The 25527-nt window shown below is 34.3% G+C and overlaps 1 protein-coding gene across 11 annotated transcripts in view; it reads right to left on the bottom strand.

The window, feature by feature from the left end:
* Positions 1–25527, bottom strand: part of LOC145276819 (uncharacterized) — a 694204-nt gene that overhangs the window by 155465 nt on the left and 513212 nt on the right. For 4 of the 11 annotated variants that reach the window (XM_080128161.1, XM_080128158.1, XM_080128160.1 and 1 more), the window contains one exon: positions 12097–12158. The exons of 3 other annotated variants lie outside the window; for them this stretch is intronic. The gene's annotated coding sequence lies outside the window, so the exon portion shown is untranslated. Of the gene's footprint in view, positions 1–12096; positions 12159–14604; positions 14743–25527 lie in introns of those variants that run through there. 4 more of the 11 variants (XM_080128157.1, XM_080128166.1, XM_080128162.1 and 1 more) reach the window with 2 other exon arrangements.

The raw sequence follows: 25527 nt of genomic DNA on the forward strand, positions 1-25527 counted from the left end.
CCAATACTAACGATTACTACGATACTATCCCATTGATTACTGTACACGCAATAACCCTTATCCCCGACTGGCTGCCGGGCCTTGATAAGTGGTGACTTCCATGTAAAAAACAGAAAGAGTCTTTGACGTTTTATGCGTTTCGGAATAACATTTTTAAATACAAAAACTAAAAGTCTATTCTATCATATTGCAATCCAAAAGTAAGACTAACTTTAATATTTCACTTTATAAGTTATTGAACCGACACTTTAACAACGTATGTGTCTTCGTAGTATTTTTCCTGTATTTTTAATGTTTAATTTGGCTGAGGTTTATATATTTACTAAAAATGTGCCAGCATTTTTTTTTTCATTTTCTAAGGTTCAATGTTCGCCCATTTTACGGAATGTAACATAAGTGATGCTAATACGCGATCGAAACACTAATACTTTTTACTCAACATACAGTAAAATGATCATGGATTAATTACATTTTACTAGTTTATGCTCGTATTGTTTGTTATAGGTGTCGATAATTAGTGTTATATTTTTCTAGTACCTAATTCAACGCAATGTAATATCGCATTTACTCTAAAAACATTAATCACAATATATATATATATATACATATATACATATATATATATATATATATATATATATATATATATATATATATTCCAGCACTATCACCAAAATAAGTCCTGAAATAGGAAAGCATACTTAAAACCTACGTTTTAAAATATACAACAAAAGTTAACAGCGATATTTACAATGTGAAATCCGTGCATGTAAAAGCGACCTCGTTATTAAATTTTGGCAAATATTAGGATATTCTAGTCAGAAAGAGCGATACCGACTTTTAGGATATATAGAAACATTCTAAAAAAAATAATAAATGTATGTTTTCTTCAAAACAGATGACGTCATAAAGTTTATGTTGTAAAGAAAGCATCAGAAGACACCATATTTACTGATATCTTTAATAAGATCTAAATATAGACACTAAAACTCACTTGATTATCTGGCATTCATTTTTTTTAAATACATAAAGGATCCTTATAATGGAAAGAAAACGACCTGTCTAAAAGGCTAAACTCATGTAGAGAATACTAATAGTTTTAAGATGATACTATTTATTTAAGGACTAATAAACAATGAAAATCATAAAAAATGAAAGAGGGTAAGCTTAGGAAACCAGAGTGGGGGAAGTGCTTGAACTGAATTAGATGAGTGTAGACTCGGATCAGATTTATACTGAATACACCTAATTAAGAATAGTCTCAATAACTCGGCGACAGTGTTTTCCGTTGATCCTTCACTGACTATTGTGAATTATCATACAATACCTTATGGGCGAAAGCATACTAGCAAACCTCACAAGCATGATACAATAATAATCGCATTTATTGTTCCTGGCACAGCCATATGGAATTTTGCATATTGCCTGCATTATTGTTTGTGTATAGGACGAGTGCTGTGACAGGAAGTGGAATGTAGATATTTGCATTATGATTTGAAATATGCGAGAGGAAAATTTGTGCCATGGTAGAACAGGTTGGATTGAGTATCCGTCACTTTATTTACTGTTCATCATTTTCCATATTTTGTTTTCTTTAAGAACTTCCATAATAAGCCGTACAACATTCACATTTTACATAATTGCTTTCAGCTCTGCGTCTTGTTGGAAAACTGTGTTACATTTCTCTTCATTTTTTTTTTTGCCATTTTCCCGATGGTGTATTGTCACAACCGTGTGTTTTTTTTCTTTTTTTTACATTCTTTTTTTTTACTCCCCCTTTTCCCGCTTTGTTCTTCTTTTTTCTTGAATCAAGGCAACATCTACAAGAATAACAACATAACCCAATGTTTTTACTAATATATAAGATTTGCAAACGGGGATATTCTTTCCTTAGTTCATACCACTGCACTATAGCGAACAGTACCTCATGTCGCACACACACGACAAATAAGTATTATGGATGCACTGTTTACAGTAGAATTTCTTGTGTTAAAGCTCATCATCTTAAACGAAACCGGCTTTACATACCAACATTTCAACTCAGGCGATACAATGTATCCATGCATGTACTTCTTACTTAACACATTGTATACTCGTATACCTTCTCCTCATCCGAGAGAATTCATGCATACTCATGCATTCATTAATTACAACAGTAAACGTATACGTCTACTTATATTCGTGTTCCTCAATAGAATCTAATATCGCTTGCATCATAGAAAAATTGTAAACCTACTTGTATTAAATCCATATATTTACAATCGATTCAGCGCAGAGTGTCTGCGTATACACCAGCCTTAATTAATAATATAACAAATTATATTTTCAACCAATCAAAGGAGTTTCTTAGCTTATTCAACATCGCCTTTCTTAGAGCCACCGCGATACTTTAAAACGCCAGATTTTGATTAAAAAACAGTTGACCAGAGTCCAGAGACCGGTGTCACTTGGTATTTCACTGCTGGGCCTTGTGCGTAATTAGGTGTATCAGACTTTGGGGTGATTTTCTGACACCCTTAACAGAAAACTGCGAATAAAACATAAAAAACCTCGTAATTTCGATGTTTAAAGTGGGTTGTTTATTTTCTTTATGAAATATACTTCCAAAATAAACTGTTAAAGTTGTTTAAAAATAATAGACATATTATTTTTATTTTTTTAAAAAACAGTGTTTAAAAAATGTTTTTAAAATGCCGGCGCGCCTTTATGCGGCAATTATTGACGTAACGAAATCAATTGAATTTTACGAATTAAATAATTTTCAAGTTATAAACTTTAAAAATCTATCAACATTTTTCTATTGGTAAAATTTTTACAATAGTCAGGATCAATGTGATTTTTTTTTCATTTTTCTAAGAAACCAAATTTAATATTTTAGACAAATGTTTTTATTTAATTCTCCCCCCCCATTTTGAAATGTCAATTAAAATTTATATAATAAATTTACTCCCCAAAGTTTAATATATCACAAATTGAATAGAAAATATTAATAAAAAAATATTCGAATTTAAAGCAAAAAAGAAGTGTTTTTTTTTTTTAAATTTACCTGTAAAGTCCAAATTGTAAAACTTTTTTTTTTTTTTAAACAACGTTGATTTTTTTTTGAAATGAAAGTTCAGGTTATGCTTATATTGTCTAATAAATTCTGGACGATGACGACAATTGTTCTATTACATTCAATGTTTTGTTTTTTAAGATATTTAAAAAAATCACTCGATAAAGTACAAATAAAATATAATAATAAAAAATTCGTGCATTTCATTAAGAGAATTTTTTTAAAAAATCGGTTCATTGGATTATTTGTATAATGGCAAAAAGTTATAAGTGAATGTGCGCTTTTTTTTGAACTACAGAAGACCAAACATACTAACTTTGGTTAACAGCACGCGATAAAAAAGAGACATTATGTCCTTTTGACGAATCCGTATTTCATCTTTCCGAAATCACGGATAGCAGAGATTTTACCGAATGCCGGAAAACGGGTTACGAAAATGCGATTTTCTTCTACCCTTGCTTTAAAAAATCCTTGTATTTAAAAAATACATAGAATATAAAATATAAATATGCACAATTCTAAAAAATAAAGAATTGAAGCACTTATTACTTTTTTTTGTACAGGTAAGTGATTTTTTGGCATTGATATATATTTAATAGCTTTTGGTATCAGTTAAAAAATGTTGAATTTCATAAAATCTTTTTTTTTTAGAAAACCGATTAAAAAATATATTGTATTTTTTTCGATTAAGCGTTTCATTAGTTTAAAATTTGGTCTTTCCTCATTTTATTGAAAAAAATTACGGTTTAAAATTACATTTTCATATTGATTATAAGCTTCGAAACAGAGACAGCCTAATATAATCAGATGTTTATTCGTTTTCAATGGCGGCTTCTGATACTCCTAGTGCGTAATGTGTCTCAGCTCACATTTACAATGTTCGAAAAACATACATACACACGAACAGAGCAACTACTTTAATCCCTCTGTTGTCGTTTGCTCACTTATAACCAAATCACCCATGGAAGTATTTTAAACATTTCTCACTGAACGTTATTTCTCATATGAACACTAATGAACATTGAGTAGTATTAAAAATTGATACTGGTGCATACCAATAATTATACTACGTCAGTGTTCGCTCGGCTTTCTCCGAACATGACATCAAGCATCGGATTATGCCCAGTGTCGGCGACTTCTTTTAAGTTGTGCGCGTGTGTTTAATATTTTTCCGAAGAAAAACTGGAAACATAATTGTTTTGTTTTTCTATCCAAGTATTGTTAAATATTTTTTGGAAAAATATTTCAACAGAATGTAATAAACTTTGAGGTTAGAAATTGTTTCTCTAGATGGTGAGTGGGATTAACAACCGTTCATTTTGTTTTTGTTTTTTGTTTTTTCTTTCCATTTTTTCAATTGAAGACGAGGAGGAGGGGGAATTGGAAACTCTATTCTTTCCAAAACCAAGAAAATTTACTCACGAAGATTTTACTAAAGGCATAATCAGATAATGGCAAAGTGGGCTAAAATTGAATTGAATAGCGGAAATTGAAGGAAGCTCTTCATCAACCGGGTAGCTTTCATCGCGGTAGTTTTATATGAAGATAAAGGGATTATACCGAATATTTACCTCCACATAAACTAAAAACGATAAATGTTGCGAAGCTCCCGGCGTGTTAAACATACTGTTTTGTTTCGTTGTTTGCCATATATCCACATCCACTCCACACGCATATAGTAGCCCTCGTGTCAGGATCGACGAAATGAATGTTATGATAAACATTAGATGTCAATATTTTGTCTGAAAATAGTATTTTCTTCTGACTAATGTCAGTCACAATTTCGGGTGTTTGCAAGTGTTTCTACAAGACTAAAACATTAATTTTGTTGGCACTGTTCATCTATGGAAGCATATATAAGGCCGTAAACGGGCAAGTTCTCTCTGATTCATTTTCCTCTGATCTTGAGCATGTGATACAATGGCGAAAAAGCGGCTGATTATTTTCAATGCATCTAAAACCAAGCTTCTATCTTTACATCATTAACGTTCTTATCATCATCCAGCATCAACTGAAATTAATGGCTCTCGTCTTGGGGAGTATCCATGTTTTGGCAAGCTTATGGGTTGGACCTTTATTCGTGATCTAAAATGGAATACGTACATCAAATCCGTTGCCAAGGTCGCTGGAAAAATTACGTAGTCCTTCTATCGATCCAGTAGATATCTCACTGCTGATGTACTCTCTACCTATGCACTAATGCGCCATGTACGACCAAGGATTGGGTACTGCTGTCACATCTGGGCAGGAGCTGCGAATAAGACCTTACCCTACCTTGACAGAGTTCAGAATAGACTTCGTAGCCTAGTGGTGGATTCCTTTTTCTATTTCTTGCAACCTCTTTTTAACAGAAGACACGTTGGGAGCCTGTCCTTGTTTTATCGTTATTTTATGGCAAGTGCTCGTCTGTGGTCCAATCTATGGACCCCGTGCGCCAAATTTTCACGAGAAACACTCGTTTAACTGTAAGCACTATCAATAATTTCCCCCACTCTTTATATGTGTCTAAATCTAAACGTGGATTCCATGAACAAAACGTCTTTCTAAGGACTGCACACCTGTGGAACTCTCTTCCATTTACCTGCTTTCCAACTGACAATATGGCAGTTTTTAAGTCGAATGTAAACAAATTCATTCATTTTTTTACTGGCACCCAACGCTTTAATAAAGGTGTACTTTTCTATTAAACAATACATTTCTACTAAAACTCAAACAAAAATAATGTATTCCTCAAATGATAAATACTGAAAATTTATATTGAAAATTGGTAAATTCTTATATAAAGGGAAAGGTAAAAATGTTTATTCAGCAAGTTTATGTCGGAAAAATAAAGTTTTTAAATGTATGTTAATGATATATCTCCCTCGAAGTGTAATTAATTTAAATGATGTTGCAAAAACTATAAATGTGTGCTTTACCTGATCTAGTTGATCAAGAAATTGCTACTAAGCTATTAGAGTACATTCTCATTTTTACTCTGAATGAGAAGATAATTTGTGGCACGACTTATAGGTACGGGGGAAATGGTGGAATACAGATAGGGAGACATAATTTTAAAAGCTGATTCATCATAATTTTTTATACGTTTCCCATTAATTTTTTTATTGCGTTTGAATAATTAAAGATTAAATTTAATTTGCAAAAGAGAAAAAAGTGAATAGGCGAAAAATAAATTATGAAAATGTTTTCACTGCGAGGTAAATTTTGAATTTAAATAAATTCATTGTAAATATCATTTAAAAGGTAAATATTATTTTTATTGGATCTTTTAAAATGATTGGTAATCTAAAATGTTAATATATTCAATTTAATAAAGAAAAATACCTTGTTTAGGGAAAAATGGATTTATAAGCTCCCAAAATCGACAGATTCTCACTTAATTAACCCTAAAGACAACCAAATCCTTATCACATTGGTTATTGTAGAAGCCCAACATTTCAAACAGTTAAAGAGCTGTCTGAAAATGACGTCAGGTAGTAAAATGGAGGTAGAGGGATGATTTTCTGATGTTTTCCCCCAGATATGCATCCGTACTTTCCTATCGTGAACATTTGTTTATTTTTCTTGCCTTTTTGTAAATTTCATTATGTTTCATGTAAACCAAATCAACATCAAATTTGAATTTTTCAATGCTATATGAAATTAAAAAATCATTTATTAATCAATATCGTATAAAAATTAAAAATAATTTATTGTTCAATATTATATAAAAACTAACATTAAATTAACAAACAAAAAGATTGATCTTTCAAGCAAGGAAACTGTTAGAATCGTACATATAAAAATTCTGAGAAACCTGTAATTCAAAAACAAGTTAGAAATATTTTTTGCAGTTATAACTTTTCTAGGTGTTTATGTGCAAATAATAGATAAATACTACTTAATTCAATGATAATATCGGTAGTTTTTGACATTAATTTTTCTTCGAGTTATATTGAATTCAATTATACGGACTTTAGGGGATTTTTCGTATAATTCTTGTAAAAATTACTATTTTTAATTGTTACAATTTACAGTGCTTTATTTTCTATAAAAAAATCATGCAATTTTTTTTACTACTGAAAACTATAACGTTCGTAAAGTTATCTTTTGGTCAAACAAAATAGATTTTCCCCAAGATTTAAGTAAAAATAATCTATTTATTATATGTAGTTATCATTATTTTATAAATATTGAACAATTCATTAAAATTGGTTAATCTACTGATTCTTGGTAAATTTTTAATTAAAGGGAAGGGGTGAACATGTTTATATATTTGGCGCATCATAATTCATTTTGCACGTACCTACTACTATATATGCAGCTCGTTTCTGATTCTCGAATGCTCACAGCGAAGCTATTATTACTTGCATTAATTCGCTAACATTGAATGTACAATCACAGTTAGGATATTGTTCACGTATACTCTGGCCAAATTAGAGACGTTACTTCACTACATAGACCTTCTTTATTATCATTATATCCACGGTAACAAAATACGTATTAGAAAAGCACGCAACCCATATTAAAATAATGATCATTTTTAATCAATTAAACATATTCCCTTTTCAATTATATTGTGCTTTTTGCAGAAATAAAAATATTTACAAAACACTAAGTTTTTTTTTTTTAATTTCGAATTAAAAGAATACAAATATATTATTTCTTTCAATATAGTTTTAATTAAAATGCATGCCTACTTACTGATATAATCACTGCGTAGTCGGTGGATCAATGTTACTAGACGCAGTATTTCCGCTCACGATTCATAGCAATTGACGAGAGGTAGGTATGGTCTTAATAATTTATATGTGTCTTGTTAAATAAATATTTTGATGCCATTGTAGAGAAAATATCTGATATATATATTTACTATTGTGATACTCTTCCAAATCAGTTCAAGTCAAAAACGTACAGATGCGAAAATCCAACGAAATGATTGCCTACATTTTGCCAGAACAATATATTCTACATTTTAATGAAAATAATAACAATACTGTCGAAAGCTTTAATATTATTGATATACAACTAGCGGGGCCTGTGGAAATTCCACATGTGACTCATTCGCATGTAATATATTGATGTTGGCATTGTGTAAATGTAGATATAATGAGGGTAGCATTCTTTATACGTTCGGATATTGTTGTAGCTTTTCTGTTAAAACTGCAAAAGTATGCATCTAAGCAATCACGAACGCCCAGCAAAGCCCGGTCGTAAAGTACGCTTAAATATGATATTTTAATTCCTGCAGATTTCGTATATATTATAAAAGAGTTAATGTTCTATCTATTTTTTATATATTGGAAGCCTTGCAATTTCAAAAAAAAATAATAAAATATATATCCATATAACGTGGGTGCTTAAAAACTAAATCAAAATAAAAAATCTTAAGAATATATACATATATATATATATATATATATATATATTAATTACTTGAGTACTTTCAGCCATAATCGAAACCGCAACTAAGCCTTATGAAACATTCTTGATAAAATTATTTATCTAAAAAAAAAAATAGCTTACTAGGGTGGCATCAGTTATAATCGAAACCGAAACCAAAACACAAGGAAATTTTGGGTGAAATTATTTATGAAACTAAATGGAAGGGCATGCTAATTAAACGACCTGGATGATAATAATAACAGACGCGTTGTTTTATTAATATATAGATTAATAAAAACTCCAGAATAAGCAACATTGGAAACCGCTGAGGTACTATTGGAAATCATGAAAAATGCGTATTTAAAAAAAAAACAATATTATTTAAAAATAGGATTTTTGTTCGCCGTGTGTTTGAGTATCTACTTCAAGAATATGAATCATCTGGGAAGTCCTGGCATTCTGGTTTGCGATCCTATACGCATTTTTACTTTCCTTATTATTCCCTGCGAATTCGACATATGGACACCTTTAATGGGATTTACAAGTATTTCTTCTTTTACTGAGGCGAGTCGAATTCCTATGCGGGTTAAGGATACCGACCACGTTTAGCGTATTATCGGCATATCTATATTCACATCGTAATACATAACTTTGAGTCATACGAATTCGCAGTTATTATATCGGAACCATCGTAGTAAATAATTTTTAATTTCATACAATTTGTTTCGAAAATTAAATGTTTTCTTGCAAATCGATGACGTCATCAAACAAGCATTACTTTTCGAAAATTATATTCTTATTCATTTATGACGTCATCTACTTTCAAATAAGGTTTCTTTTAAATGTTGACTGAAACATGACATGGAAGCTACGTAGAATTGTCAAAAAAATCTACTGGAGTTAGAAGACCTTGTTGAAAACCCAAGAGTAGTCAACAGCAATGCCTTTCTGTTTGGCAAGGTAGGAAATATAAAACAGGAAAATTTAAACTGAAGAGACATTTTGGCACATGTGCATTTACCGAACCAGAGGTAACGCAGCATTTGCTCGGCTTTGTCCGACGCATGACGCCAACAGCCGGATAAAACCGAGCGTTGCTAATAAAATAAAAACAACGCTACAACAAAATAATTTGTAAAATGTAGAAAGCCGAGCAAATGCTGAGTTACCGAAATTCTTTTGGATAGTTTTATTTTTGATATTTTTTGGGGGGTAGTTTTAGTTCTGTGGTGACTTCAACGTCCATAACGTGGAATGGCTGACCCATTAAAATAAGACAGGTGATGAGGGGAGGTTTTGTCATGATTTTGCCATTGCTTATGACCTCACTCAGATTGTTCGTGAACCCACCCGTGTGCCCGATACACTCGGTCAATATGCAAACCTCCTAGACATTTTTCTCTCAACTTCCCCTGAGCTATGTTTATATTCCGTTAATTCTCCCCTAGGATCCTCCGACCACTCCGTCGTATCAGTTAAGATAAAAACGAAATCTAAGAAGCCCCCAGACGTGCCCCTCCACCGTACTGTATACCGATACTCTATGGCTGACTGGGATAGCTTCCGTACATTCATATCTGATTTACCTCTGCACTCCATGTTTAAAAAGGATGTGTCCTCTATAGTATCAGATCTGACCGAATGGTTAATTGTAGGTATAGGCCAATTCATACCATCTAAAATATTCCAAAAAAAACTAACAGCCAGCCATGGTTCTCCCCAGAATGTGCTGCTGCTATCGCACACAGAAATCACGTTTTCCATAGCTACCAACGCAATAGATGCATTGAAACTAAAGCTGCTTTCAGGACTGCCAGCAACCACTGTAAAAGAGTAATAAAAATGCAAGGGAGCTATATGCCCAGTCTGTTAAATCCAAAGTAGCTGAGCAGCGGCTTGGTTCCCACCAGTTTTGGCAAATAACAAATGGGATCCTGAACAGAAGTGTGCGTTCTATCCCAGCCATTATCAATGGACCAGAGGTCATCTCGTCAGCGTCAGACAAGGCCAAACTATTTGCAAAGAACTTTGCAGCTAATTCTACCCTATGCGACGAAGGCCATCAACTCCCCATATGTCCTCCTATAACACAGAACAAGCTAGGTAACATACAAATATCCGTGCAGGAGGTCGCCAAGCTAATCAAGAACCAAGATTCCAGTAAAGCAACTGGCCCTGATTGTATCCCAATTATAGTGTTAAAAAAGCGTCAACCAGAACTTGCTCCCATACATACGAAACTGTTTAAGCACTGCCTTAAGGAGAAGTGATTTCCGACTCCCTCGAAGACCTCATCAGTTTTCCCTGTATTTAAGAATTCAGGTGATAATTCATCTCCCTCTCAGTACAGACAAATACGTCTCCTGTGTGTTATGAGTAAGTTGCTGGAATCCATATTAAATAGAGAAATAGTCAACCACCTCAGCAGGAATAACCTTCTTAGTGACACACAATATGGTTTCCGCTCTGCAAGATCTACCGCAGGTGTACAGACGATTATATCCCACAGGATTAGTGAATCTCTGGACAAAGGCTTCCTTTCTAGGGCTATTGCTCTTGACATATCAAAGGCCTTCGACAAGGTATGGATTAAGGGTCTACTTCACAAGATTTCCAGCTGCGGTATAACTGGAAATGTTTTCTAAATCATGAAATCATTTCTCTCCGATAAGCTCATAAGAGTAGTGGTAGATGGACAAAAATCGGAGCCCTGCAATATAAATGCTGGAGTTCCTCAGGGGTCAATCATGGGCCCAACTCTCTTCCTGATCTACATCAATGACCTCCCTAAACACATACTTAAATCATTCGTTGACATCTATGCTGAATACACGACCATCTACAGCAACACATCAAAGGTTGTAAATGACAAAGTTATCTCTGATTCTCTCTCCTCTGATCTCTAGCGCGTGGTTCAGTGGGGGACGATGTGGCTGTTTGCCTTTAATGCATTCAAAACCAAACTCATATCCTTACATCATCAACACTTTGATCCCCATCGGGCATCAATTGTGATGGATGGCTCTCGTCTGGGTGAGGCCCCGTATTTTGACAAGCTTCTGGGTTTGACCTTTACTCCTGATCTGAAATGGAACACGTACGTCAAGTCTGGTTCCAAGGTCGCTGGAAAGATGATGGGATCCTTCTTCCGCTCCAGAAGATATCTCACTACTGATACAATTCTCTATCTATATAAAAGCCAAGTACGTCCAAGGATGGAATACTGTTGCCATATCTGGGCAGGAGCTGCTAAAAACAGCCTATCCCGCTTGATAGAGTACAAAATAGACTTCGTGGCTTAGTGGGGGATGCCCTTTTCTCTACCCTGCAACCTCTCTCACACAGAAGAGACGTTGCGAGCCTATCCTTGTTATTTATTTCCATGGCAGGTGCTCGTCTGAACTCCAATCTCTGGTCCCCCCTCGCCAATCTTTCACGAAAAACACCCGTCTAACTGTATCCACTGTGAAAAATTTCCCCCACTCTTTATCTGTGCCTAAATCAAAACGCGGATTACATGAACAAAGCTTCTTTCTTAGAACTGCACGCCTGTGAAACTCTGTTCCGTCTGCCTGCTTCCCACCGGACTACAACTTGGGTGTCTTCAAGTCCAATGTTAACACATTCCTAATGAACCGCCCCCTTAAATAAACACTCCATCAAATCTCCACACTTACGTAATGTACTTGCAATAAGCCTTATCCCTGAATTGCTTCCGGGCCTTGATAAGTGGTGATCACTGTGTAAAATAACAAAAAAAACAATATTCTTTAGATTCTTTAAAAAGTTCGATTTTAAGAAACAAAAGTTCTTCAGCAATACCAAGCATTTATCGAAAAATATAAGAGTTATAAAGGTCCGAAGACACGTGCATTTACAGGATAGGGAGAAATTGCAACCGGTGATAATCTAAAAATGCCAGTGTAAACATTTTTTTCAAATATAATCTATAATATAAATCTCACCCAATTCATTAAATGTATGTATGTATGTATTTCTCACAAAAAATTTCGACAGGGGCGACAGATCCTTACAAGATCGTATAATTTTGAAGACCGGCATCTCGGACGACAAATATTGAAAGACTGGCCAAAAAACATTAAGTCCTTCAATCTAAATTCGGTCGTTATGTACAGGGAGTGGTCGATTTTTTTCACCGTCATTTTAGTAAGTCATCGGCACCGTTGGATTGACTTCGGTTAATTCCCACTATTTTGGCTTCTAGTTGCATCATTGAGACTTCGGCTTAGAGGTCAGATTTTATTTACCTTCTTTTCCGCCTTCGCGGCACGGGTTCGAGCCTGCCTCCCTAATACCACTTTTTTATCTTTCTTTTATGTTTTTACTTAACACACACCTCTAAACACCCGGGCAACACCGGGCACACAGGCTAGTTATAATATAAATGTTACCTGTCTGTTTCAATGTATGTATGTATGTATGTATGTATGTGTGCATGTATGTATGTATGTCTCGAAAAAATGTTCGACGGAGGCGACAGCTTTTTACAAGATCGAACTCATTTTAAAGCTCGTACCCTACAGGGCAAAAAATATCGAAAAAAATGTTTGTATGTTTCACAAAACCTTTCGACAGAGGCGACAAATTTTCACTAGATCTGAATCATTGTAAAGCCTGACCTTTCGGAAAAATTGGCACAAAACATTAATTCATTCACTCTTAACTGGCCTCTTTTCTACAGGGAGGAGTCGCCTTTTTTTCGCCGATATCTTCCAAAGTCATCTCCTCTTTTCGATTGTCTAGACTTAATTAAAACCTACGTCACTTTTGGTTTGGTAATGGACACAACAGCAAAGACGTCAGGGTTTTCTTCACGTTCGTTGCATCTTTCGCTGTAGAATATCGAGTCTGCCTGCCTGCCTGCCTACTACCACTTTGTTTTTGCTCAACATACACCTACAAACACCCGGGCAACACCGGCCAGCCAGGCTACTTATGAATATAAGGAACAATCAAATTATTATGCACAGATTATTTGATGCACGGCATTTCTTGCCAAGTTTAATGGATAATCATTTAACTAAATATTATTAGATGACTTAATAATTTAAAATATATAACCGTATTTTTATCACATGACTTTTAACATTTAGATCCTTAACTATAACAGCTCAAGTTTTAGCCTACAATATATAAATCGGTGTTTAAAAATGGTGAAAACTTGTCGAAGACGCTCTCTTTTGAGGTTATTTTTAATATGCAATTGAAAAATAAATCTCGTTCCGCTTAAATTGTTTTCAAATAGCTCTAATTCCACATTTTACTTTTAAAATGGTTGACAAGCAATATACATTTTTAGTAAAACAATTAGATTTTTTTTTAAGTCCTCTTCATCTCATGGATACTGAAACATCATATATTTTTTCGTTGGAACATAAAGAACACATACTGTGCCCAGCGTCACTTTGGATTCGTCTCGGTAGAAGAACACTTTTGTGTGCACTTAACACATATGTTCGATTAGAAACCTCATACTTAAATCTTTTTCCACGCATAATTTTAATTTCTTATATTTGTAAATTGCGCACATATCGATGGTCCTGCTATTGATTTTTTTAAATATTTATTGATTTATTTTATCGATTATTTTTTATTTCGCCGGCGCCTGTGAAATTTTATAAAAAAAGATTGAAATAGAACGAAATTTAAGGTTCCATTCCAAATTTAAAACAACCCCAAACTAGAGCGCTTTCGACAAGTTTACCCAAATCCGTCTGAAAACTTAATTAGGTATAAATGTATCTATATTTAATGTAATGCGCAATATAAACAAGTGCAAATTGATCCTAGCGTGTAAGTTGTAACATAGCGACGTGTTTATAAATTTCCATAAGAGAATGCTCATATATATATATATACTTAAAAACAGTTTCTAGTAAAATTCCATTGAAAAAATGTTTGTAAATCATGCTGTATGTATGAACACTTAGTATCGATTAAATTATGCGCCGTACATATAAAAACCGCGCATAAATATATTTTTAGTCATCATGCAGGGCGCACAAGATAATAAGGTACATCATCATATCATTCAGACTTTTAATTGACATTTATGAAATTAATATACTCGAATTAACAAAGATTTGTAACAGTCACATTATTTTGATAACTCATCGCACTTATTGAAAAATATGGTTTATATGGAAGAAAACATCAACATTTACCGTAAGAGGAAATCCTATGAGATTATCCTGAAGCTTAAAAAATGACGGTTTATTACTTGTAAAAACATTCGTCTAATGAAAACTTATTTCTATTATGTTCATGAAAGAGATTTCGACGTCATATTTACTTTGACGAAGCACGTCATACTATTGTTATTATCTTCGATTGTAAGAGTTTCAATACCTGTGAAATGTTTACACCAAAATGAGCATTTCGTTAGTCAGCGTTCCTAGATCTTTATATGAATCATTGGAGACTAACCATGAAACGATACAAAGAAATAAAATATATTACTTAAAAGTCATGAGCTACCCAAAAAGAAAAGTTTTGAAAGATAGATTCTGGCGGAAGATGAGAGCGTAACTCCCCCCTTTTTTTCTAAACTATCGTTGATTAAATCTAAGGAGATAAACACAAAATAAGTGAAACAGGAGTTATGACGCTTATTCGTGTTATAAGTGTTCATAGCCCTAATATATTTGTAAAAAGACCATAGCAAATCTTGAATTTTATAATAATGCGATTATAAGATTAGAATATTGGACAGGTATAAAACACTTAAATGAAGAAATCTCTCGCTATTGTTAAATACAAAATTATATCAAGTTAAAATTATTATTTCTTACAATAGTTCGAAGAAATTGAGCTAATAAAACTAATAGAAATATTTAAATACTTGCAAAAGTACCCGTCGTTGACTGGGTTTAAAACTGCATACAGAAAATGAGCTCTGATTTATGAAAGTATGAGAGGTTATGAAAAGGAAGGGGTCTAAAGAGATAGCTTTGGGGGTATCACAACCAAAGCAAAATGTGATGAAAGTAAAAATAAAATAGATAAACCCCATAATTTCTTATACCATACCTGTTAACACTGACACACTTATCACAATATAATGTGGATCTATATTATTTTTATTTGTTAAACTTTGTGACATATTTCGATTCTATGGAGATCAGACACGAACGAACACCCCATAATTTTATTATACCATATTTCTTCAAACTGAAAGAAAATTATCAAAGTATACTTACACAGATAGATATGAAAAGTCTTTATTAAAGTGTGTGCCTATTTCCATTCCATGGAGGCCAGGCGTGAGATCACACCCCACAATTGTATTATACCACCCCTATTTAAGTTAAAACATACCTATCAAAGTAGTATTATGTACATATATATTAAAAACACTTTTAAACGTTTTTTTTTTATTTTTAATGTTTTTATTACATACTTTGTGGGTCAGGCGCGTACGCAGACCCAACAATTTTAATGAATCGTCATTATGCCAGATCAAACATATCCATTCCTGTGTCTCGATATATCGTCTATCATTATATGTGATCAGTTGTCTATAATCTTCAACCATATAGGAGCCTATTCGTGACCAGACACACACACAGGCGTTCAGCTTTATATTATAGATATATTAATAGCATAACCACTAAGTCTGACCAAATACGGCTAATAAGCGGAGCAAATTACCAGATAGGAAAAACAATAATAACAACATTAACAGCAATAATAAAATAATAATAATATTATTAATAATAATAATAATAATAATAATAATAATAATAACAATAATAATAATAAAAACAACAGCAGAAATAATAATAATAATAATAATGATAATAAAACAGAAGCAGCAGCAGCAATAATAATAATAATAATAATAATAATAATAATAAATTCTAGAATTTTTTTAACGTTTTAATCTTAAAAGAATTAATTAAAAAAGTTGTCTTTTAAATGAAATTTCAACGCACACCACATTGCTTTTTTTATGAATATTTTTCATATGTATAATAAAGGAGCACATATCAATTCATTTACACGATTATTTCTAATTTTAAAATTTTAATTACAATTTTGACTTAAATTTTATGGTTTCCACTATTATAAAAAATAAAAATAACACAGAGTCTCCCTGAATATGACTTTTTTTTTTTAAATTATCAAATAGTCAATTTGAAACCGTAACCGTATATATTTTTAAACAATAACAATGAGGTAGGGGCATGTGCCAATAAATACTAATCTAAAACAGGAAATTCTGGATCTTCGTGCCTGTAACGGTAGTTCACATAAGCTAACAATAACATGTCCTTCAATAGAAGAATTAATGTAATATCAGACCGTGAATTAAAAAATAAATCTTTTTTTCTAGACGATTATGGTTAACTGTTTCAGATATATTATTACAAGAATTTAGAATTAAGACACTGGCTGTCAATAAATAACTTAGTAGTATTATGTTTTGCACCAAGCACACACTGCCTGAAGATAACTAACTTATTAGTATTGTGATCCGCACGCATCATGCATTGGTTGGCGATAAATAACTTAGTATTGTGATCTGTACCCACGAAAGACTGGCTGGCGATATATAATTGTATTAATATTGTGACCTACATCTACTATACACTAGCTGCCAATAAATAACTTATTAGTGTTGTTATTTGTAACCACCGACACTGGCTGGCGATAAATAACATTAATATTTGTATCTGCACCCACCAGACAATGGGTGGGCATAGATTACTTATTAGCATTGTGTGCTGCACCCACCAGATACTGGCTGGCGATAAACAACTCATTAGTATTGTGATTCCTACCCAGTATGCACTAGCTGATGAGAAATAATTTATTAGTATTGTGATGTGACCACCACCGATTGATAAAAAAAAAATATTTTTAGAAAGAAAAACAAAGTTTTCTGCACTTTTACTAAACAATGTTCGTTTTTCATAAAATAATTATTTTTTACTTCTAAACATAAACAACTTCAAAACAAATAAAAAAAACTCGTTTACTGCCAATTTTCTGTATAAAATAAAAAGCAAAAACAGCAAGTTTTTTTTTAAATTGCTTTCACCTAACAATTTACAGTTAAAAAATGTATATTTTCTTGAAAAAAGTACTTTTGTCGATAAAAAGTTTCCAAAACAAAATGATACTTATTAAACGGGCCAGATAAACTGCTGCAGAAGAAGCGATACACGGAACCAAGGACATTGAAGCTGCATATTTATGAGTTTTCTATCCCCTCATCAATTTCATCCCATTCCATTATCACCACCACCCAAAATGACGATGTCAAATAGACAAGGATGATTGAATGAGCGGGGAGAAAGCGCTGATTAGATCTCGGCTTCACAAGTAACAAGACAACTAGGAACTTGGGGAGGCTTATTGCCACTCAAATTTCAGTGGAGACCAATGACCGCTTCCAACGAGAAAGAAATATTAATCGGCTGTTGCGATAATTCATTTGAAAATTTTATCAAAAGAGATGGAGACTACTGGAAAACTGGGGTGACTTATTGTCACTCAGCTTCCAGGAAACACTATAGAGAGATATTTGATGACCTGTGTGAAAGCTCCTTGTGAGACGCCAACAATAAAAGTATTAATAATAATAATAATAATAATAATAATAATAATAATAATAATAATAATAATAATAATAATAATAATAACAGCCACAACAACAACAATAACCAGGAGATCCGAATGGAATTCCGTATGGAAAAGTGTGTACTGCTGACAATGGGGATGGAAACACTAAAAGCAACAGGTGTTATGGTCCTACCCAATTAAACAGAGATGATGACACTAGGAGAATATGATTACTACAATTTTTTCTAGTTCTGGAAGCAGACTCCATCTAATGAACAGAAATGAAAGAGAAAATTTGAAATAGCCTCAACATCAGAAGAACAAGAAAACTCCTTGAATCTAAACTACATTGTAGACACCTAATTAAAAGAATAAACACGCACGCGGGGTCACTAGTAAGATACTCTGGACCGTTTAAAAGCTGGACCAAAAAAGAACTGATGAATCCCAACCAGAGACAAGGAAACCTATGACAATGCATAATGTATTAAACCAATATTATGATACTGACTGACTGTATGTGAAGAGGAAAGACGGAGATTGCGTAAATAACACACAAAAAAAATAATTACTACAACAATAGACCCCGAAGTAACCAACAAGATCACACACATAAGACGAGGAATAAGACGAGGAAAAAATAGGAATAGAACCAGCTACATTCATAAGGATGGCAACGGAGAGACTAAAGAAAACACTTGGAACTGACTAAAAAAGGGAAACCTAAACATTGAAACTCATGCCATAACAACAGCCGCACAAACTACCGCAATTAGCACCAACCACACCAAAGCAAAAATCGACACGACACAAGAAAACCGGAACTGCATACTCTGCGGACAAAGATACGAAAAGAATAAACCACATAATCAGTGAATACAGCAAACTAGTCGAAAATGAATATAAAATAGAAAGAATTGTTTGAGGAAGCAGTACACTTGAAATTGTGCTGACGATTGCGTTTTAAACACCCAGTCAAATAGCACAAGCAAAAATCGGCTGCAGTACTTGAACATTGAAGTAACAAGATCATATGGGATATGGATATTGTAAAGTGTAGGAAAGACGACGTATATTTGGAAACACCTTCGTTGCCGGGAATGTTTTGCTTAAGTAGCCCGCTCTCGCCTCTCATGCAAGCGGGTGAGTTTACTTCTATGGAGGTTTGACGCCACGACCACTCCAGTTTTGTAACTGGGCGTCTTGGGTTCGATCCCATCTCTACACGCTCTCCCCCATTCCAGGGCCACACGGTACTTGCGTTGTGGTCTAATGTTTTGAGGCTCTGGAGTAGTCGTACGACGTGCCCTATGTCTGTGGGGATAGTTTCCTGGGTGGTCGCGTCACCCATCTGCTACGACGTACCGTTTCGTCTCCCTCAACCTCCATTATCTCAGGGGGAGCTGTATCATCCACCTCCGTCTGTTCTGGCATAGTGTCGAATGTTTCGGGATGGTGTTGATCCGTACACGTGGGGGGCAGTGTCCCAGTACCTCGGCCTCTGGTAGGTTGTCTGTGGTATCCAACATTCCTGTTGTCTCCTCAGATCTCGAGTTAAGAGGAGTATCTACCACGAGGTTTATTCTTCGGCGGAATCTGAGATCGCGACGGGTTACCCGTTTACCCCCATCAATGCGTACATTATACTGCCGGTTACTCAGTGTTTCCACCACTCTTCCCGTCTTTGCCCATCGGCGGGGGTGTGGACCAACTTGGGTATGAACCTGCCCCGTTTCGCCGATCTTCAGTTCCGTAAGTGGGTGACATTTTAGAATGTATTCGCTTTCATTCCTTAAGTGTCTTTTTAACATCGCTGTTTCCCTATAACGACTGATTTCTCTCCAGCGTTTATGGACTCGATATCGGTTCTGGAACCATGAGAGATGGTCCTTTATCACGCGACCGTAGAGCATCATCGCTGGAGACATATGTAGGTCTTGTACCGGGGTGTTGCGATAAGTCAGTAGGTATCTAGCTGCCCGGTCACGACATGGGCGACCGCAACTTTTTCTGCTATCAACAAGGATCTTTTTATCGATTTTTACGACCAATCCTGCTCCCCCGTTCCTTTGAGGGTAATATGCCGATAATGTTCGTTTCCTTATGCCCCAATAATCTAGGAACCGATTATATTCACTGGAGTCAAACGGTGGTCTACCATCGGGCGACAGTTCCTCCAGGATGCCGTACGTGCAGAACCAGTTTCGTAGGGTGTCACATTTTGCCTTGACATTCCCGGACGACATCAGAGTATTACCCATCTGGTATATTTATCCGCATATACTAGGTAGTTCTACCTCGTAAATCAAAAAGTCTGTCAACGTCTTCTAAAATGATAACTCGGGGTTAGATGGCGGCATTAGGGGTTCCCTAGATTGTGACGGAACCATTACGTTGTAAACTTTGCAGTGGGCCCGAGTCTGACGAATGCTCACGTCCAGTCCTGGCCAAAACAGCCGTTTTCTGGCGTTTGCCGACATTCCATTGACGCCCTGATGCGCCGATTGGAGCTATTCCAGTACCTGAGCACGTAGATTTCTGTGTATGAGGATTTTATTTTCGATTATCTTCACCCCTTCCAAGCAATATAACTCCTCTGTCATATACCAAAACTGACGAATTGTCTCCGGTGGTTCGTGCCGAGACTTAGGGAAACCATTTCGTGTGAATTTGAAAAAATAAAAGCTATTTCGGTTTTGTATACAACCTTAGTATACAGTATTAGAAAGAGTACTTCTGAAATACTTCATAGAATTGAATTACACACAGATCTGAAATTGATTCATAATAATCCAATGGATATCTAAATTCAATAAAAATGAATTCACTAGCTGTTTATTAGGCATAGAAAAATGACTGTTTGTCGTAACCTAAGGATGAACACTATGCGGGAACGGTTTACATATTGAGTAAAACCAGAAGATTATCAGAAAAAAAAAAATGAAATATTGATATACATTAGTTGTTTAGGTTTAGCTAAAACGATCTGTATTTCACTCCTGCGTTTTGACCTTTCACGAAAGTGTAGTTGTTCTTTAATACTGTCACACTAAAATATATCAACTATAAAATAGTCCCCGCATAAACTCGCTGGCAAATACGGTTATTAATATGGAGTTCTGTCTTATCTATCTGATTCTAAAAATACTATTGTCAATACCGCAAATCTTTTATTAAAAATCATAGCACAAAAACTATCCCCCACGGTAAATCTGGCAAATCTAGCAAAGTAGTCCCCCCCCCCCGTTGGAGAAGTGTAACATGCCTTTAAGTGACTCGTAAAATACCCATTATAAATGCGCAAAGGATGAATAATAAATGCTACGCTGGACTTTTTCGTGCCAAATATTTTGGGCAATCAAGTAAGAACTGAAAAATGAGTTATTTTTTCTGCATCCAATGGAGTTTTTCACTGTTTTTTTTTTTAATTTAACCTATGTGCCATGTATTTATTTGATTTGTTCCAACTCAATAAAAATGTCAAGCATTAAAACTATTTGTTTCCTGGAACTGGTATGCTATTGTAGTTTTCAGCATTCTCGAAAACCTATTATAGTTGTGATTTTAAAGAATTTTTCGCGGTTGAAAAGATACTCCACCTTAACCAATACTTTAATCATAGTTATTTGTTTTCCTAGTTTTGCATATGAATTAAAAAAAAGATCTGATATTTTCCCAAAACCTCTTGCCTTAGTGGAGGTGGGGGGAACTTGCTGGGATGTTTTCAAATGATCTGAAATAACAGCAAGGGGAGGTTTGATTCCAAATATTTCTCATATGTTATATCTCCCATCTTTGTTTTCATACAAGGAGTAAATTTCACTGTATATACGGATTATATAATACTGACGATATTCATAATCGTATTCTATTTCCAAAAGAGGAGCGATACATGTGAGAATTATTTGGAATTAAGTATGTTTTTTTCAGATAATTTGAAACCATACCAACATGTTTTCGTCCCCCCTCCATCAAGGCAATATGGTTGTGGGAAATTATACACCTCAACACACACACATACATATATATATATATATATATATATGTGTGTGTGTATGTGTGTATACATATATATGTGTGGTGGGTGTGGGTGTGATTGTGTGTGCGTGTGGGTGTGTTGTTTTCACTAAATCAAGACAACAAAGGTTGGACAGATAGCAACAAGTAGTGTATTTTCATTGTTCGTTACAAATGTTCCGCAACCATTCGGACAATTTCAAACCATATGTCGTTTGAAAATATTCACAAGAACGGTCTCTCCTAAGACGTTGGCAAAATACACTTCTTTAATGAACAATATGGAATCTATTACCCTTTTAAGGAAAACTATAGATAAAATATGTATATATATATATATATATATATATATTTGAATAAGGGAGTAGTCACCAACAATGTGTATTTTTTAACATTATTTTATTATTCTGTGTCTTGGTTTTTCATTGAGAATTATGTTTGGATCATTGTAATAATGTTTTTAAGCCATTGAAATCGTTTTTACGCGCGTTTCAGACGTTTTGTGAAGCGTCCTCGTCAGAATTTTTTTTTTTCAAATGTGTTGGAGATGTACAAATTGCAATTTTCGTAGTTCATTTGAAGTGTTTCCAAGGGGTGGAGGCTTGTTCATTGTTCATTGGCATGTTCAATTTTTATTACTCTTTTATTGGGCTGGCCCAGGCCGCTGTCCTGGTTGTAGTCACTCTCTCTTTCTGCTAGTGTTTTTTCCTTTCCTTTAGGGTGAGGTAGGGTGTGTGTGCGTGTGTGTGTGTGTGTGTGTGTGTGCGTGTGTGTGTTTGCTTTTATTGGTTTGAGAATCTATATACTGTTTTATAGTATTATGAGGTTATTTTCTTCCTAAAGAAAGTGACTGTGATCAAGGTCGTTACTAATGTGTATGTGTGAGGAGGGGGCAGCTCTTCTGAAATAAGGGTCGGGGTGCTTTCATTCTATTTTGATATTTATTTTTTGGATTCTTGGATTTTAGTATTGTGATTTTTCGTTTTAGTCTTTTCGGGTATTCTTTATATTATGTTTGTTTAGAAAGAGGGGTGTATTTAAAATATGTATAGGGGATTTTTTAATGTTTCTATTTATTTGTCTCCCCATGTGGGTATGGCCAGACCCAGGATCGGTTCCTAGTGTGGGGGAGATTTTGTTCCCCAGAGGGGGGCAACTGGAAGGGGTATAGGTATGGGAGGGGGATGATAGAAGGGATGATAGTTGTTTCAGTCATGAGGGGGTTTTCCTTCACTGACTGAGGAGGGAACGAGGTGTTGGAACAGCTATTATACTATGGTTCTAGGTGGTTCCTAGTGTTGTTGGTTTCGAGGTTAAGTAGGGTTGGTATTGTTCAGTGTGTTGTATTAGAGATAGGGGTGTCATGTCTTTGTGTGGTTGTATGCGTGCACGTGTGTGTGTTTAAATGTGTCAGTTCTGATTTATGCGTGGGTGTGTATATATGTATGGGTATGGATGTGCATGCGAGTGTACCTTGTATTTCATGTTTTTGTGTGATGATATTAGGCTCTGTTCTGTTCAGGAGTGAATCTGGTGATGAATCTTTTTTCCTGTATAAGTAAATAAATATAATTGTCTGTTTGGAAGATTGGCATTATTTTGAAGCTGTTTCCACTGCATGTGTGTACGTGTTTTAAAACTTAGAGGTGTCTGTTATCTGCAATGTTGATGTTGCTCTTATGTAAGGCCATACTATTGCTGAACTTTTTAGTGTCGCCTATGTAGGATTTATTGCATGTTGTGCATCTTTGTGCATATACTACATTTCTAGAGGTGCAATTTAGATCCTTTTTTATTTTGAATGTTTGTGCTTGGTTTTTGAATGTTTATGTGTTACCTTCTATTATTATGTCACATACTCCACATCGCGGTTTGTTGCATTTTGTAACTCCTTTTGTAGTATGTGGGACGAGTTTTGAGGAAGTTAGGATGTGTTTTAAGTTTTTGGGTTGGCGTTTGCTTTTTATTATTTTTGTTGTTTTAAGTATGTTGTTTAGTTTGCCGTTCTGATAAAGGAGGATAAGGTTTTTGTTATCTGTGTGAATAGTTCTGGGTTGTTTGTGTTGTGTGTAGAGACGTATGCTAAAATGTGTTCTTTGTTGTGCTCTTTTCGGGTTCTTAGTTGGTCTATTGGAATTTTTTCAGCCAGTTAAATAACTTTGTATATTAGTGGTAGTCGATATCCTCTTTTCCGCAGTGTTATTTGTAGTTCATTTAGTCTAGTTGAACGGAGGTGGAAAATATACCTAGACAACTGCTTTATCCTCTGGAGAACCTCATGGGGATATCAAAGAACTCCACACTTTGCTACAAAATCTACACCCAAAAATAAACTGCACACTAGAACAAAGCCCCAGAAAACTACCTTTCCTTGACATCCTAGTAACATTAAAAAACAAGAACATAATCACAGACATCTACCACAAACCCACAGACACTCAACAATACCTCAACTTCAAAAGCCACATCCTAAAAACTGTCTAAAATCAGTACCCTACTCACTAGCACGTAGAGTCTGCACCATAGTAACAGACAGACATCCGTTCAACTAGACTGAATGAACTACAAATTTGTCTTTATGTCTTATATATATATATATAAATATATATGTATATATATATATATATATATATATATATATATCACAAAATAAAATAATGATAATGATAACATCCTTAATCAAATTTCCTCCGAGTGTGTTCACAATATCACACTAGCTGATATTAGGGCTGAACGATGAATGCCCTGGAAACTCACTCCTAATTAAGATAAAAGAAGTGGTACCATTTAAAATCTCTTCAAAGAATTTCTTTGTTTGCACATTTTAATCTGGAAAAAAAGAAATGCTTTGAGGCGATTTTAAATGGTACCACTTCTTTTATCTTAACCTGAATCATTAGTAGTAAAAGTTCATATAAAATGGTGGGGTACACTTGGGCGTGAATATGGGATGATTCGATCTGTAGTCGAATGCTCTAATAATGGGCAATATCCCACTACGTCAAAAAATCTGGTTATTTTCTACAGAAAAACTACATTTGTGGAGATTTCCATATCTCTCTTGCCGGTGCAACTCTAAAATATCCCCCTGTAAAAATGATTTTTTCATCTGTAAGAACGAAAGAGTATTTTTGGGATCGGATTTTTTTCATTTCCGATACTTATCGGATAAAATTCTGTACAAAATATATCTAAGCACACTGTCAGATATATAAATTACCATAGTGTTGGATTTGCAAAAAAAAAAAAAAAAATAGGATCAGCCATTTCATAATCTATAAGGAAAGGCGTCGCATACGCACACAATGTGACTTTAATATAGTAGTAGAGATAATAGCTAAAGAAATAAGCAGTAGTTGATTTTACAACATATGTAGAAAAACTCACACACGTATATATGTATATATATATATATATATATATATATATGGCAATTTTCGAAAGCGTATTTGTTACCATCATATATATATATATATATATATATATATATATATATATATATA

Source organism: Euprymna scolopes, chromosome 5 (assembly GCF_053919585.1).
Source record: "Euprymna scolopes isolate OS-2025 chromosome 5, ASM5391958v1, whole genome shotgun sequence".
Classification (NCBI taxonomy): domain Eukaryota; kingdom Metazoa; phylum Mollusca; class Cephalopoda; order Sepiida; family Sepiolidae; genus Euprymna; species Euprymna scolopes.